The sequence below is a fragment of the Oncorhynchus gorbuscha genome, linkage group LG02 (assembly GCF_021184085.1).
Source record: "Oncorhynchus gorbuscha isolate QuinsamMale2020 ecotype Even-year linkage group LG02, OgorEven_v1.0, whole genome shotgun sequence".
NCBI lineage: Eukaryota > Metazoa > Chordata > Actinopteri > Salmoniformes > Salmonidae > Oncorhynchus > Oncorhynchus gorbuscha.
This window is the reverse complement of record NC_060174.1, coordinates 97,076,923-97,092,463: the sequence shown is the minus strand read 5'-3', so window position 1 is coordinate 97,092,463 and position 15,541 is coordinate 97,076,923.

Genomic DNA, 15,541 nt, shown 5'->3' with positions numbered 1-15,541 from the left:
AAAATACCGTTGCGTCCTCTTTCAGGCAGGTTCATCAGAGCTCCAGTTTTACATTTCTTAATTATTACCCTAATAGTGATGGGTATTTTCAGGGGTGTAGCTAGCTCATTTTCTATAGCCATTACCTGATTTGTGAAGGTCAACAACCTTTTCTCATTTCTTTCGTGTGTTCTCTGGCCTCTCCTATGTTGATGGATGACTGAGTTTAGCCTGGTGTCACCTCATATTTATACTTCAGTGAAACAGGAAGCCATGGATGACCACTTAAGAGTTCCCAAAGACTCAGATGAACTTTGTGTTTTTTCATCTTAATCTGAATAAACATCAATAAGATTTTATTCATAGGAATGTCTAGGGGTGCCAATAATTGACATGCATGTTTTTGAATAAAATGATTCATTGACGTTAGAAGTTAGATTCATATGTTGAGTGTAACATCCTTTTTTGTTCATATAGGTTGCAACTAATTCAGGTCACTGTACATTAAAATGGAGTGCAGTTTGATAATACAGTAGAAACCAGAGGCACAAATACCATATGTAGTACTGAAGTTACTCCACATAACAGAGGGAGAGCGAGCGAGAGAGACTACTTGGAAACTCCATGGAAAGACTTGTGAGCTCCAGTATTTAAACTAATTTTGGTTCTGCTGTAAACACTGAGCTATGCTGAAGCTAAACACTTCATGTCTCCGTAACCGTCTGTCTTATGTAATGTGGTCAATGTCCCTGCTTCGGAATCAGCTAGCTATCTGTCCATCAGAATAAACACGATGTGAGGAGTCTTTTGGGAGAGCTTCAAACCCCCCAAAACATGACAAACGCCGGGCTTCTGCGAGGCATATATATATAAAATCTAATTGTCACTGAATCAGGTCGTATTGGCCTTAGATCCATTCAGCTTGAGAGTTCTAACTTCTAAGGTCAAAACAAATCCATCTTTACTTTTAAAGCTCAGAGGAAGATAAACGTGCTGTATCTGGAAAGCATTGGCTGTGTGGTTCCTCTCCCTCCACATGCACGTTCCCATGGTGTAATTCATCAACAGGATCAGATAGGAATGCAGCTCATTCACTTGATGTGGAGGATGCCTGTCACCCCATTGTACTTATGGAGCCCACTGTCATTTGGGCTTGGTTCCAATTAGTTTCTAAAACCAGGCCTCACTCAATCGTTCACTCACTCATTCCATCTCGCCTTTCTTCAGTGCATTCCTGTCCTCCCCTTCCATACGGTACCAACCTGTTGTTTCTGACAGCTGTGATTTGTAGTATCTTATTGGATGGGTGCCTGTAAAACCTGGGGTTAAGCACTCTACATACTAGGGTACTAAAAATGGGCATGTCAGTTATTCCCTATCCACCTTTGGAACATTGCAGCTTGAAAGTTGCAGCTGAACTTGAAATATGGAAAAATATATTGAATATATGGAAAAATATATTGAATGATAGAGGTTATAGAGAAACTCTTTCTATGTTCAGTATCAGAGGACATTTCTGAGATGCAACCAAATTCCATTCCGATATGCCTGTCACTACGACAATACTTGAGAAGTTTGATCCTTGCACCATTTGCAAATAAGACTTAAGTTTAGATTGCATTATTGTGCAATGTGAAAACGCAAGAATAGCAAGGCTAGAGGAGCATCATGCCCCATCTTGTGTGTTTTGTTTGGTTTTGTTTATTCAACCCCATGTATTACAGAGATTTGTGCCCTGAAAGTTGAAAGCAGTTTTGTTTGGGAGGATTCTGGGAAAGAAAGCCATAATGATCATCCAAATGTTTAGCTAGTTCTTGTTGGGAGGAGCTGTGCTCTTAGACTCGTGAGAATGAGATTGAGAATAAAGAGTGACCTTGACCTCCCCCCAACTCTTGGAACAGGAAACTACATTACTATTGAATAAGAATATAAAGAAAGGCTGTCCATCAGTGGAAAAAGCACGAATGCACATAGTATTTTGGTATTGTTGAGGGCACATTGAGCATCCATTGCCCTGTAGTTAATATGACACAGAGGGAATCTATCCTTAGGAGTTTGTTTACATCCAGTGTGAGCAGCCAAGGTCTGATAGTGGCTGAGATCCATCTTTGAGATATGTGGTTATAGACTCATGCAATACACTAAATCTCTACCTTCTTAGATTTGTGTACATAAAACTGGATATGAAAACCAAACAGAAGGCATAAGGTTTGATAAACATGTCAGCCCCACCAAACATGGCTAAAAGACGAGGACATTTGTTAAATGGGATGCCACCAGACACAACCTCTCCTTTGGAGTACCTTTCACCCCAAAAATACCATTCTAATAATTCATTCCACTCCATTTCCGATCTGTGATTTGACTGCTTACATAAAGTAAAACATCATCCAAGAGCCCTCAAACATACAGTATATCCAAAATATTCACATATACAGCATCAATCAAACGTTTGGACACACCTACTCAAGCGTTTTTCTTTATTTTTACTATTTTCTACATTGTAGAATTTTAAAAAATGTTTTCATTTATCCATTATTTTACCAGGTAAGTTGACTGAGAACACGTTCTCATTTGCAGCAACGACCTGGGGAATAGTTACAGGGGAGAGGAGGGAGCCAATTGTAAACTGGGGATTATTAGGTGATCGTGATGGTTTGAGGGCCAGATTGGGATTTTAGCCAGGACACCGGGGTTAACACCCCTACTCTTACGATAAGTGCCATGGGATCTTTAATGTCCCCAGAGAGTTAGGACACCCGTTTAACGTCCCATCCGAAAGACAGCACCCTACACAGGGCAGTGTCCCCAATCACTGCCCTGGGGCATTGGGATATTTTTAAAAATTAGACCAGAGGAAAGAGTGCAGCCAGCTTCATGAGGTAGTCACCTGGAATGCATTTCAATTAACAGGTGTGCCTTGTTAATTTGTGGAATTTCTTTCCTTATGCGTTTGAGCCAATCAGTTGTGTTGTGGCAAGGTGGGGGTGGTATACAGAAGACAGTCCTATTTGGGAAAAGACCAAGTCCATATTATGGCAAGAACAGCTCAAATAAGCAAAGAGAAACGACAGTCCATCATTACTTTAAGATATGAAGGTCAGTCAATCTGGAACATTTCAAGAACTTTGAACGTTTCTTCAAGTGCAGTCGCAAAAACCATCAAGCGCTATGATGAAACTGGCTCTCATGAGGACAGCCACAGGAAAGGAAGACCCAGAGTTAACTTATCCTCTGCAGCAGAGGTAATTACAGTTACCAGTCTCAGAAATTGCAGCCCAAGTAAATACTTCACAGAGTTCAAGTAACAGACACGTCTCAACATCAACTGTTCAGAAGAGACTGTGTGAATCAGGCCTTCATGGTCGAATTGCTGCAAATAAACCACTACTAAAGAACACCAAAAAGAAGAGATTTGCTTGGGCCAAGAAACACGAGCAATGGACATTAGACCAGTGGAAATCTGTCCTTTTGTCTGATGAGATATTTGATTCCAAACGCTGTGTCTTTGTGAGTCGCAGAGTAGGTGAACGGATGATCTCTGCATATGTGGTTCCCACAGTGAAGCAGGAGGAGGAGGTGTGATGGTGTGGGGGTGCTTTGCTGGTGACACTGTCTGTGATTTATTTAGAATTCAAGGCACACATAGCTTTCATTAAGGAAAAGGGTGGCTACTTTGAATAATCTAAAATATAAAACATATTTTGGTTTAACACCTTTTTGGTTACTACATGGTTCCATGTGTTATTTCATAGTTTTGATGTCTTCACTATTATTCTACAATGTAGAAAATAGTAAAAATAAAGAAAATACCTTCAATGAGTAGATGTGTCACCTTTTGACTGCTTCTCTCTCTCTCTCTTTCTTTCTCTCTCTCTCTCTCTCTCTCTCTCTCTCTCTCTCTCTCTCTCTATCTAATCTATATCTTTCTCTCTCTCTCTCTCTATATATATATATATATATATATATATATATATATATATATATATATATATATATATAGAGAGAGAGAGAGAGAGAGAGAGAAGCAGTCAAAAGGTGACACATCTACTCATTGAAGGTTTTTTTCTTTATTTTTACTATTTTTAGAATAATAGTGAAGACATCAAAACTATGAAACAACACATATGGAATCATGTAATAACCAAAAAGGTGTTAATATATATATATATATATTTATATATATTTATATTTTTATAATATATATAAGACATCAAAACTATATATATATATATATAATCATATAATAACCATATATATGTATATATTTGTATATGTATATATTTGTATATGTATATAAATATAAACATATATATATGTATATATTTGTATATGTATATATTTGTATATGTATATAAATATAAACATATATATATGAATACATATATATATATATATGTCACTGTAATTAGAGCAATGTAATAATTTGATATCAAAGTTGTACATTATCGGTGACTGTGCAACCTGATTCCATGGTTGAACATGCACATTAAAGTATAGCATACATACTTCTACTAACCTCTGAAAAACAAAAACACAGCTATCAGGGCAGATTTTCTTTTGGTGTTTTTTGGTCATTATTGTTATCGGATGTTTTCCCTAAATTCCAGCCGAGTGTCTGAGGATAAGTGACTGATGCAGACAGGAAACAGGAAAGACCAGCTCAGCTGTCCCAAACATCAGGCCGGAGTAGGCTGTAACGCCGGAGATCCCCTCTAAGGAACAATAGGAGCTGCTCACAGGAGCTGATCTCTTGCTCGCTCTCCTTCCTTGCTTCTCCTCCCTCTTTCTGTTTCTTTCACATTGATACACTCTGCCCCTACCCCTCCTCTCTCTCTTTCCCTCTCCCTTTCTCTCTTAGAGCAGCTGGCAACATGTTTTAGTAGTGTCCATAGCAACCGCATGAAAAGTGCCACATCAGCGGGCAGTGAGACAAACAGGTCACTCGTGGGAGTGCCCCTCTGCCACTGTGAGAAAGAGACAAGGCTTCCTTTTCCTCAACAACTTCCTCAACTTCATAAAATGGTCATGTGTGGCTCAGTTGGTAGAGCATAGCACTTTCAACTCCAAGGGTTGTGGGTTCAATTCCAGCTGGGGTCACCCATACGTAAAATGTATGCACGCATGACTGTAAGTTGCTTTGGATAAAAGCGTCTCCTAAATGGCATATATTATTTAGCCATGATTCAATCATCTGTGGGGGGGTCAAGTCTGGACTAAATACAGCAGGGAGTGCCTTTTGTTCTTGAAGAGAGAGGGAAGACAAAGAAAATGTCTGCCTTTGTCATTTACACCCAGGTGACGTTGTTCCTCCAAGCATCAAATAATTGGACAAATTCCAACTTATCAGGCGTACTTGAAGAGTAAATCTAATTTACCATGCTAAAAATGTATATTCATGAGATTTCCAAACATATTTTCTTCTGCACACTACTGGTAAGAATGATCATAGTCTTTTTATGTGGAATGTATACAGCTTCCATATGATTTTGCACACATCATTATTCGTTCTTGTATGACTTGCGTTTTGCTTTCTCTTCCCCTTTTGTCAGCCACTAAAACACTGACCACAATATGAAGATCATGAAAAGAAAAGAACCTCCTGGACGTACATCCAGAACACCAAAAACCCTCGATACTTCTCATCCAGTGTGCTACTCTCTGAAATGACATGGGTGGTGTAATTATAGCTGAGTTAATATGACATAATAGCCAGGCCATTCGCAGATGTGCTGAGGTTTCCTAAAGACAGCATGAGTTAAACCAAGTCTGTATATTCTGTTGTTAGAAAGCATTAACTCATTACCAGCTAATGGCAAAATGAGACTTGCAGCCCTAGGAGGCTGAAAGTTTGAATATTGAGCGAGAGAGAAAGAGTGTTGAAACAATGAGTTGTTACTGTGAAGATGCACAAATCATGGCACTCCAGTTGAGAGGATGCCATGATCCTCTGAGGGGTAATAACGAGGTGGCTGGATGAATAGAACTAGAACCAGAGAATAGAGGCAGGGATCCAACATGCTGCTGGGATCCAAACACAGACAGTCTCTATTGATTGATGTCCTTGAGGTGCTTACTGCTCCACACTCCTGGCATGGAACCCAATTCAGACCCTTGAGGAGCACCTAGCCCAGCTCCAGCTGTGACTGCAGGTGTTCCATACTCTGGCGGTTCTAATAGCTCTAGATCTTTTTTCCTTTACTTCTTTAATAATTTGGCGTACCATAGTTTTGTTTTCTCTCATGTATATATTTTTTTTGGGGGGGGACAGCTAGTTCTACACATTTGCCAGAAGAATGAGTGAAAATGTTGCTGTTTTAAAGCTATTTTCCTGCAATTCTACACACATTGCCATGGGGCAGAGAGAATATTGTGCAGTTTTATCACTAACATCATGCAATTCTAAGCATTTTTAAATGAGGCTGAGAGAATTTGGAATTATTAAACTAATTTCCTGCAATTCTAGATATATTGCCATGGTGCTGAGAGAAATTGTTACAGTATTACAGCTAATAGACGTTATTTATTTTTTGGGTTGGGGCCTCCAGAGCCCATGGTCCCCTCCTCCTTGTAGGCGCTGTAGTGGGGTGTGGTACGCCAATGATCCTGGTGCCATATGTTCATATCTGCTACGAATCAACTTCCTGCCTAGGAAGGGCATTGCTGAGAGACATGATGATATGCTACTTATACCATCACCCCCCTCCAACCCGATCTTCTCCCAATGATGTTTGTGTAGCCTTGCTGCTTACAGTGGTAAAGACATTCCGCTATGCTTCTATTGACACAATAACAAAGTAGGAACCCTGCCTCTGTTTTGGTAAAAGAAAAGCTGAGGGATGGGCCTGGAGAAATGTAACCACTCTCAAATTCATAGACAGCGTTGTGGATGCAAGGACTGACCATCCATGATATCAACATTATCATCAGAACCATGTTTTGAGGCTATACAGTGTTTGTTTACATTTACAATGTTTACAAACATTGAAGTAACACAAGCTTTGGGTTCTGATGGAGTGTTATAGTTGAACTAAGATCACGCAGCATTTATAAGTTACATTCTTCAAGAATCAATGGTGTATCATTCATTTATAAGTTACATTCTTCAAGAATCAATGGTGTATCATTCATTTATAAGTTACATTCTTCAAGAATCAATGGTGTATCATTCATTTATAAGTTACATTCTTCAAGAATCAATGGTGTATCATTCATTTATAAGTTACATTCTTCAAGAATCAATGGTGTATCATTCATTTATAAGTTACATTCTTCAAGAATCAATGGTGTATCATTCATTTATAAGTTACATTCTTCAAGAATCAATGGTGTATCATTCATTTATAAGTCCAAAAATGTATGTAGCAATGGCAGATTGCCCCTTTAAAGATATGGTTCCTAAATCCATACATTTCATTAATCTCTGTCATTTTGTCCTGTGCAATGAAATGAAAACAACATCAGGGCATGCCTATGTTTCCCCATTTGGATGGTCAAGCATTGTGTTAGCTAGGCTACAATTTGCTTGTCGAGATGACTCTCCAAGGGGGAATCTTCAAGTATGTAAAAAGTAATATCTAGTCACCACACAGTGCTATCTGCACTAAAGACAGCTGCTACTCAGCTCTACACACAAGTATTTAGATGAATTCAGAATACATTTCTCTTCTCTTTCATGGACCACATTATGAAAAGCCCCCCATTTCAACTGTGCTGAGTCAGACATCTCTGGCAGCAGGGATCACAGCAGGGATCACACATCCTATTTTCAAGGGAGGGGGGGGGGCGTTTTCCTTGGGTCTTGATGTGGGGGGGACATCTAAAAATAAATTGTGCGTGTTGTACATAAAAAAGCCGGTCTCTCCCATCAATCTCCCCACAGTGAGCCTGCATCGTCTGGGCCTGTCTGGCAGACAACCAAGCAATATGGTCTGACTCTGGGGTCTGCTCCTGCAGTCATGAGAGGAGAGCTGTAATTCTGTAAACAGTGGTAGAACTCACAGTCCAGAGGAGCTGCTGCTGCAGTCATGAGAGGAGAGCTGTAATTCTGTAAACAGTGGTAGAACTCACAGTCCAGAGGAGCTGCTCCTGCAGTCATGAGAGGAGAGCTGTAATTCTGTAAACAGTGGTAGAACTCACAGTCCAGAGGAGCTGCTGCTGCAGCCAAACCCATATACCACATAACTGCTTTAAGGGGATGCCTGGTCTAAGGCTCTAAGGGGATGCCTGGTCTAAGGCTCTAAGGGGATGCCTGGTCTAAGGCTCTAAGGGGATGCCTGGTCTAAGGCTCTAAGGGGATGCCTGGTCTAAGGCTTTAAGGGGATGCCTGGTCTAAGGCTCTAAGGGGATGCCTGGTCTAAGGCTCTAAGGGGTGCCTGGTCTAAGGCTCTAAGGGGATGCCTGGTCTAAGGCTCTAAGGGGATGCCTGGTCTAAGGCTCTAAGGGGATGCCTGGTCTAAGGCTCTAAGGGGATGCCTGGTCTAAGGCTCTAAGGGGATGCCTGGTCTAAGGCTCTAAGGGGATGCCTGGTCTAAGGCTCTAAGGGGATGCCTGGTCTAAGGCTCTAAGGGGATGCCTGGTCTAAGGCTCTAAGGGGATGCCTGGTCTAAGGCTCTAAGGGGATGCCTGGTCTAAGGCTCTAAGGGGATGCCTGGTCTAAGGCTCTAAGGGGATGCCTGGTCTAAGGCTCTAAGGGGATGCCTGGTCTAAGGCTCTAAGGGGATGCCTGGTCTAAGGCTTTAAGGGGATGCCTGGTCTAAGGCTTTAAGGGGATGCCTGGTCTAAGGCTCTAAGGGGATGCCTGGTCTAAGGCTCTAAGGGGATGCCTGGTCTAAGGCTTTAAGGGGATGCCTGGTCTAAGGCTCTAAGGGGATGCCTGGTCTAAGGCTTTAAGGGGATGCCTGGTCTAAGGCTCTAAGGGGTGCCTGGTCTAAGGCTTTAAGGGGATGCCTGGTCTAAGGCTTTAAGGGGATGCCTGGTCTAAGGCTCTAAGGGGATGCCTGGTCTAAGGCTTTAAGGGGATGCCTGGTCTAAGGCTCTAAGGGGATGCCTGGTCTAAGGCTCTAAGCAGTGAACAGAATGCTTTCACATATTGACATACTGTATCATGGTTGGAAGACATGGAAATGTTTTGTGTCCATGTTGCAATCATACAATGCATAGTAAATTAACAGCAGAACAGGGATTATAGATCAAGAGTTTCTGGGGGATTCATTCATTGGCGACCTGTCGTTCAGGGCAGGTAGGGCAGAGCAAAAGTACCAGTCAAACGATTGGACACCTACTCATTCAAGTTATTTTTTTTGTGGGGATTATTTTCTACATTGGAGAATAATAGCAAAGACATCAACTATGAATCAAGTCGTAACCAAAAAAGTGTTAAACAAATCAAAATATATTTTAGATTTGTTATGATCGTTAAGAGAAGAATTAGACCAAGGTGCAGCGTGGTAAGCATACATCTTACTTTATTTGATGAACACCAAAAAACACCAAAGTATAAACGAACATACCGTTCTGCAGGCTACACAGTAACAATACAAAATCAAGATCCCACAACTGAAGGTGGGAAAAGGGCTGCCTAAGTATGATCCCCAATCAGAGACAATGATAAACAACTGCCTCTGATTGGGAACCATACTAGGCCAACAAGGAAATAGAAACATAGATTTGCCCACCCAAGTCACACCCTGACCTAACCAAATAGAGAATAAAAAAGTCTCTCTAAGGTCAGGGCGTGACAGTACCCCCCCCCCCCCCCATTGTGCGGACTTCGGACGCAAACCTGAACCTATAGGGGAGGGTCCGGACCATGGATCGTCACTGGAGGCTTCGGGCCATGGATCATCACTGGAGGCCGGGTGCGTAGAGCTGGCACAGAACACAGAGCTGGATGCTTACCCTAGCCCGGCAACTGTGGGGTGCTAGCACAGGACGCACTGGGTTGTGAAGGCGCACCGAAGACACAGTGTGCAGAGGCGGCACAGGATGTCCTGGGCCGAAGAGACGCACCGGAGACCGCGGCCCTTGCAGAGCAAGGGGAAACACTACTTCAAGGTCACAGAGCAAGTGACGTCACCGATTGAAACACTATTTAGCGTACACCACCGCTAACTAGCTAGCCGTTTCACATCCATTACACTAGCACGGCAAATGCGGGGAGCTGGCACAGAGCGCATCGGGCTGTGGATGCGTACCAGAGACACAGTACGTGTAACCGCAAAGCATGGTGCCTGAAGAATCACACGCTCCTCAAAGTGACTGTCTTGCCTTGATGTTCATCAGTCCACGGTAAGACAACTTGTCTATAAATAGAGAAAGTTCAGCACTGTTGCTACTCTCCCTAGGAATGACCATCCGGGCCATCCTGCAAAGACTGCAAAAGCACAGCGTAGAATGTGAAGAAGAATCCTAGTGTCAGCTAAAGACTTACAGAAATCTCTGGAACATGCTAACATCTCTGTTGACGAGTCTACGATACGTAAAACACTAAACAAGAATGGGGTTCATGGGAGGACACTACAGAAAAAGCCACTGCTGTCCAAAAAAACATTGCTGCACGTTTGAAGTTTTCAAAATGCACCTGGATGTTCCACAGTGCTACTGGCAAAATATTCTGTGGACAGATGAAACTACAGTTGAGTTGTTTGGAAGGAACACACAACACTATGTGTGGAGAAAAAAAGGCACAGCACAGCACACCAACATCAAACCTCATCCCAACTGTAAAGTATGGTGGAGGGAGCATCATGGTTTGGGGCTGCTTTGCTGCCTCAGGGCCTGAACAGCTTGCTATCATCAACAGAGAAATTAATTCCCAAATGAATCAAGACATTTTGCAGGAGAATGTAAGGTTATCTGCTAAATTGGGTGATGCAACAGGACAATGACCCAAAACACAGAAGTAAATCAACAACAGAATGGCATCAACAGAAGAAAATACGCCTTCTGGAGTGGCCCAGTCACTGGCCCAGAAGTCCTGACCACTGAGTACTGACCATTGAGATGCCGTGGCATGACTTCAAGAGAGAGCAGTTCACAGCAGACATCCCAAGAATATTGCTGAACTGAAACAGTTTTGGAAAGAGGAATGGTCTAAACTTCCTCCTGACCGTTGTGCAGGTCTGATCCACAACTATAGAAAACGTTTGGTTGGGGTTGGGGTTATTGCTGCCAAGGCAGGGTCAACCGGTTATTTAATCCAAGGGCTCACATACTTTTCCCACCCTACACTGTGAATGTTTACAGTGTGTTCAATAAAGACATGAAAACATATAATTGTTTGTGTGTTATTAGTTTCAGCAGACTGTGTTTGTCTATTGTTGTGACCTAGATGAAGATCAGATCAAATTTTATGACTAACTTTATGCAGAAATCCGGGTATTCCAAAGGGTTCACATACTTTTTCTTGCCACTGTAGCTAAGAAAGTAATACTAAGTGTATGTTGTGTAGTAAGCTGTTAGTAGCCCATGTGCCTCACTGTAAGGGTTTTCAGGTGAAAGAGAAGCGGACCAAAAAGCAGCATGGTGGTTATTCATGTTCTTTAATTTTTAAAGAAACTACACATGAGATAACTAACAAAAACAACAAACGTGAGAAAACCTAAAACAGTCCTATCTGGTGCAAACACAGAGACAGGAACAATCACCCACAAACACACAGTGAAACCCAGGCTACCTAAGTATGATTCTCAATCAGAGACAACTAATGACACCTGCCTCTGATTGAGAACCATACTAGGCCGAAACATAGAAATTCCCAAAACCTAGAAAAACAAACATAGACTGCCCACCCAACTCACGCCCTGACCATACTAACTAAATACAAAACACAGGAAATAAAGGTCAGAACGTGACACTCACCCTAATAATTTGGTCTATTTTCACCTACTGCTCTGACTTGGTGGTGCAAATGTAGCCTATAACCTGTTTTAGAGAAAATAAATAATTGAATATTGTAAGAGCTTTCATTGTCTGCTTATATGCCCCCTTAAATTATCCTACGGTTCTGACTTGATGTACAGGGAGAACAGTAAGAACGGCCCATGTTCTGACTTCTGTTGCTGTACATTTCAAATGTCTTAATCGAAATTACGGATTGCCACTTTTCAAATCAAAGTTTATCTGTCATGTGCGCTGAATACAAGTAGTATGTACATTAATGTATAGTGACTATGCATATATGATAAATAAAGAGAGGGGTTGGCGGGTGAGGGGTGGTGGGTGGCGGGACACAATGCAGATAGCCCAGTTAGCCAATGTGCCGGAGCACTGGTTGGTCGGGCCAATTGAGGTAGTATGTACATGAATGTATAGTGCCTATGCATGTATGATAAATAGAGAGCAGCAGCAGCGTAAAAGAGGGGTTGGGGGGCACACAATGCAAATAGTCTGGGTAGCCATTTGATTACCTGTTCAGGAGTCTTGTGGCTTACTGGTAAAGCTGTTGAGAAGCATTTTTGTCCTAGACTTGGCACTCCGACAACACAGGTATCTTTTGGTTATCACTACGGCAACAGCTTCCAGGAACAACACAATATTTACATCTTACAGTTATTCAGAAAATAAGCAAAAGGAATAAAACAACAATATATCCATAACAACTGCCAAGTGGTACAGTATTTGGAATTTCAAGTACAGAAGAAAGATCTTTGGTATTGTGGTAAAAATTGGTCAGATATAGAGCTAAGTGTAAACAGAGTTAGAATCCTTTGGAAGGTTAGTAATAATTTATTGTCCAATGATTGCACGTTGGCGAGTAAAATTGACGCTAATGGCAGCTTTTCCACTCGCCTTCTACGAGGCATACCGGCTCTGTGTCCTCTGTACCTGCGCCTCTTCCTCTTGCAAATAACGCGGATGTCGGGTGTTTGGAGAATGTCGTGTGCTTCCTGCTTGTTGTAGATTTTTTTTTTGTCTAATCCGAAGTGAGTGATCGCTGTCCTGATATCCAGAAGCTCTTTTTTGCCGTACGATACGGTTGCGGAAACATCATGTACAAAATAAGTTACAAATAACGGGAAAAAAACACATAATAGCACAATTGGTTGGGCGCCCGTAAAACTGCTGCAATTTCTTTTGGCGCCATTTTTTTTATCCGCTCGTTGTACCCTTATGCCATAGTTTGTGCATCTCAATTGTCAGTAGAAACTACATTTGTTTAAGCAAGTCAGCCATATCAGCTTTGTTTTTTTTGAAGGCAGTGAATGAGGCTGAAGGAATTGTTTTGCTGCCAGACAAGGCTCCACTGATAGGCAGGTGTAGCAGTGGTAGGTAAGGTGTTGGGAATGCTGTTGGGACAGCTTTATGTAGGCCCTAACAGTTTGTGGGCACCGTTTGTCACCGTCATAGTACAATTAATGTATTGTTTAGTGTTATGTAGTGGCTTTGCTTGCATGCATCCACTCCAAAAAAATCGCCAATGGATTTATTACACCATGACACCATGAAATACTGTATGGCAGTACAAGGCATAGGGCTGTGCTAAGCATTTCAGCTTTGTGTGTGTGTTTCTCATAAAGCATGTGTGGATAACCAACATCCACACCCTATCTACCTCCCTCCCACACCCACTTTAACCATGTTGATTGAAGTTCCCTGCCTCAAAATAAAACCATCCGTGGCCCAAAAAGGAATCCATCAATGTCTAATACCTGACTTGTCTTTGGTCATCTGAACGTTGTGCTCTAATGAACGGTTTGAAGTTACTTTGGTGTTTTCACCATGAACACTGACACAGCAGCAGACCATAGAAGCCGATGCCAGATAGAAGAAACCTGCCAATGTGGGCACTACTTGTTTTCTAGTCAGCTCCATGGTTTCAGAGGAGAGAGGCAGCTCCACTGCTCTCTGCCAGTTGGATATTAACTCTGTATCCACGGTGACACAAGACCATTTGGATGTTGATTCAGTCAGAGGCCTTTCCTACAAAGTCCGTGTCACAAATGGCACCCTATTCTCTACCTAGTTCACTACTTTTGAACATAAGCAATAGGGTGCCATTTGGGACGCCTTGCCACTGCTTCTAAGGTCTAATTGTGCATTCAAGGGGTCAATATGGGTGGCCACTATACACTGGCTCCTCTGTTTTCCCAGACACTGCTGTGTGAATAAGTTATTGACTGGGACACGTTTGGAGACATTGCTGGCCGTGGTGAAATGAGTGAGCATGACAACACTTAACAAAGAACTGCAGTTAGTTTCGGAATTGGTAGCAAGCAATAAGTTAGTCCTAAATATTCCTAAATATTTCCAAAACTAAAAGCATTGTATTCGGGACAAATCATTCACTAAACCTTAAACCTCAATTACATATCGTAATGAATAATGTAGAAATTGAGCAAGTTGAGGTCAACTGTCATGGTCAAAACATATTGATACATCATTAGCTAAGGTGCGGAGAAGTCTGTCCATAATAAAGCACTGCTCTGCATTCTTAACAACACTATCAACAAGGCAGGTACAACAGGCCCTGGTTTTGTCGCACCTGGACTACTGTTCAGTTGTGTGGTGAGGTGCCGCATACAGGGACTTGGGAAAATTGCAGTTGGCTAGAACAAATCAAATCAAATTGTATTTGTCACTTGCGCCAAATACCACAGGTGTAGTAGACCTTACAGTGAAATGCTTATTTACAAGCTTTTAACCAACAATGCTTTAAGAAGAAAAGTGTTAAGTAAAAAATAGATAAGTAAAACATTTGAAATAAAAGTAACAAATAATTAAACAGCAGCAGTAAAATAACAAGCGAGGCTATATACAGGGGGGTACCGGTACAGAGTCAATGTGCCGGGGGGCACCGGTTAGTCGAGGTAATTGAGGTGATATGTACATGTAGGTAGAGTTAAAGTGACTATGCATAGATTATAAACAGAGAGATGCAGCAGCGTAAAAGAAGGGTCTAGGTAGCCTTTTGATTAGCTGTTCAAGAGTCTTATGGCTTGGGGGTAGAAGCTGTTATGACCTAGACTTGGCGCTCTGGTACCGCTTGCCGTGCGATAGCAGAGAACAGTCTATGACTAGGGTGGCTGGAGTCTTTTTAGGGCTTTCCTCTGACACCGCCTGGTATAGAGGTCCTGGATGGCAGGAAGCTTGGCCCCAGTGATGTACTGGGCCGTACGCACTACCCTCTGTAGTGCCTTGAAGTCGGAGGCCGAGCAGTTGCCATACCAGGCAGTGATGCATCCAGTCAGGATGGTCTCGATGGTGCAGCTGTAGAACCTTTTGAGGATCTGAGGACCCATGCCAAATCTTTCCAGTCTCCTGAGGGGGAATAGGCTTTGTCGTACCCTCTTCACGACTGTCTTAATTTGTTAGGGCCAAGATAGTTTGTTGGTGATGTGAACACCAAGGAACTTGAAGCTCTCAACCTGTTCCACTACAGCCCCGTTAATGAGAATGGGGCTCGCGCTCGGTCCTCCTTTTCCTGTAGTTCACAATCATCTATTTTGTCTTGTTCACATTTTTGTCCTGGCACCACACTGCGAGGGCTCTGACCTCCTCCCTATAGGCTTTCTCAATGTTGTCGGTAATCAGGCCTACCACTGTTGTGTCATCGGCAAGC